Source organism: Saimiri boliviensis, chromosome X (genome assembly GCF_048565385.1).
Source record: "Saimiri boliviensis isolate mSaiBol1 chromosome X, mSaiBol1.pri, whole genome shotgun sequence".
Taxonomy (NCBI): Eukaryota; Metazoa; Chordata; class Mammalia; order Primates; family Cebidae; genus Saimiri; species Saimiri boliviensis.
Genome location: NC_133470.1, coordinates 68,516,564 through 68,519,548, shown reverse-complemented (window position 1 = coordinate 68,519,548; position 2,985 = coordinate 68,516,564). Strand labels below are relative to the sequence as shown.

Below are 2,985 nucleotides of genomic sequence, written 5' to 3'. Positions count from 1 at the left end.
TTTTTTTTTCCTTGTAATCCTACAAAGTGCTGAGCATAAATGAAGGATCATTAAATATTATTCGGTCTCTGGGAAGCTATTCACAATGCACTACAAATCACATAATTCGGCAAACCAAAAACTGAGAAGCAAGTTACTCAAAACCAGGTTCTTAATTTAAAAAGAAATTTACAGCAAAGAAACTAAGAGTTATAGAACCTATTGACATTTTAGCCATGAAATCCTGGCTGAAACGAAGAAATGGTGAGTCCAATAACAATACAATACCTTGCAAAAAGATTAGTCTGTTCCTATTCTAATTAAATTCTTACGCTAATTTTTTTCTTTAGTTTTATTCCCAGGTATCTACAGTGATTTTATTAAATAAAAGACTGGGTTGCTTTTCAATTCTTTTCAAATAAAATAAATCATATTGCTTCTTCTTTTTATTTAAGAAATCCATGCCAACTTAATTAATTGTACAAAATCTGCAAGAGGATAGCACTCAGAATGGAAAAGCTCTGTTTTTCATAATTACAGGATTAGGCACTAGACCTCAACTCAATGACCTACAGAAGATATCCTTAATATAATTATTAAATTTGTTATTAAAACTTATGTGATAAGCAAGTATATTTGGATTCATATTTGAATTTTGAAAATACTGTACTTTGTACCTTTCAAAGTATGTTATTGCATGTAGAAAACATGGAGTCAGTTTTTGAGACAAAGATCATGGTTGGGACTAGCTGGCCACAGATGAAGCCTCAGACCAGAAACACAGTGATGCGAATGGATCCAGACACATTTTTCTACAACTTTTATAATAGACTCATCCTTTCTCATCGGAACACCGTCTGGCTGTGATACAAAGTGAAAATGAAAACACATGACCGCTCAAGGCCACCTTTGGTGAGCAAAGATCTTTCAAGGCCACGTCTATTCGAAGCCTCAACACCACCCGGATATAAGATTCCTCCATTGGTTCCGAAAGTGGAAGCCTCATAGTGTCCAGGAGTACGAGGTCACCTGGTTTGTGTCCTGGAGCCCCTGCCCAGTGTGTGCAAGGAATGTGGCCGAGTTCCTGGCCGAGGACAGGAAGGTCACCCTGACCATCTTCGTGGCCCGCCTCTGCTACTTCTGGGACCCACATTACCGGGAGGAGCTTCGCAGACTGTGTCAGAGGAGAGACAGTCCGCATGCCACCATGAAGATCACGAGTTACGGTGAATTTCAACACTGTTGGGACAAGTTCGTGGACAACCAAAGATTGTACAAGCCTTGAAATAAGCTGCCTAAACATTATACATTACTGCGCATCACGCTGGGGGAAGTTCTCGGACACCTGATGGATCCAGGCACATTCACTTACAACTTTACCAATGACCCTTGGGTCCTTGGATGGCACCAGAACTACCTGTGTTACGAGGTGAAGCACCTGCACAGTGGCACCTGGGTCCCCATGCACCAGCACAGGGGCTTCATACTCAACGAGGCTTCAAATAATCCCGGTTTCCCTGAAGGCCACCATGCAGAGCTATGCCTCCTGGACCTGATTTCCTTTTGGAAGCTGGACCTGGCCCAGCGATACAGGATCACTTGCTTCATCTCCTGGAGCCCGTGCTTCAGCTGTGCTGAGAAGGCGGCTGAATTCCTTCAAGAGAAACCACACGTGAACCTGCGCATCATCGCTGCCCGCATCTATGATTGTCAACGACAGTATAAAAATAGCCTGCGCAGGCTGGACAGAGCTAGGGCCTCAGTTTCCATGATGAAATACAGTGAGCTTAAGCACTGCTGGGACACCTTTGTGGATCACCAGGGACACCCCTTCCAGCCATGGGAGGGACTAGATGAGCACAGCCAAGCCCTGAGTGTGAGGCTGCAGGCCATTCTCCAGGGAAATTGATGGATGACTCTCAGTCTCTAAGGAAGGAAGAGACCTGGGCTGAGCAGCAGTATAAAAGATCTTCCAAGAAATGCAATCGGGCTGTTCACCAACATCTCCAGCTGATCACAGACGCCAGCAAAGCAATGCGCTCCTGACAAGTAGATTATTTTTTTTAAAATGAGCGAATTACCTGTAATCAAAAATTAATGTGCTATAGTAGTAAGATTGTGCTCAATACAGTCAGAAAAGTTTCAAACCTACTAATCCAGTGACAATTTGAATTGATTTTATATGTAGAGGAATACAGTGAAATACTAAATATTTTCATATATTTTTCCCTTTGTGATTGTATCATGACTTGCAAGTGTTTACATAAATAATAGCAAATGTGTAAAAAAAAAAAAAAAAGAAAATATGGAGTCAGTTTTTTGGAAAATAATAGCTACTAAAAATATTTATATAGGCAATAAATATTGTGGATACAACTAAAATTATCCGCAAAACTAAAACAATAATTAACATAATATGTCTAAACACAAAACAGAATATGCCTCTTATTTTCAAGAGATAAATATAATATGAATTACCTTAAAAAGCAATTCCTTGCTGAGGTGTACAAAATAGGTAAAGTTTTGTATAATTGCAAAATCTGTTCCATTTATTGAGTTGCTATTTATTTATTAGGACTTTTTTCTTCAAGGATGACTTTATGTTGACCAGGCTCTTTTTAAACTTAATGTTTACCTAACCAAAATTACCTAGTCATGAAATATTATATAAAAATAACATTGTTGCAGTGATTCTGCAAAGTTAGTGGCAGTAACAGCATAATATATATGTATATAAAATATATATATACATATATAATATATATATATTATATATATAATATATATTATATATATAAAATATATGTTAATATATATTATATATATATAAAATATATATATACATATATATTATATATATACATACATACATATATAAAATATATATATACATATATTATATATACATACATACATATATATAAAATATATATACATATATACTATATATACATACATACATATATATTATATATATACATACATATATAATATATATGTATATAT

General features: G+C 36.4%; 1 pseudogene; it reads left to right on the top strand.

Moving 5' to 3' along the window:
- The first annotated feature begins 738 nt into the window (after positions 1–738).
- LOC101035930 (DNA dC->dU-editing enzyme APOBEC-3G-like) lies at positions 739–1,888 on the top strand (annotated as a pseudogene).
- Positions 1,889–2,985: the final 1,097 nt, after the last annotated feature.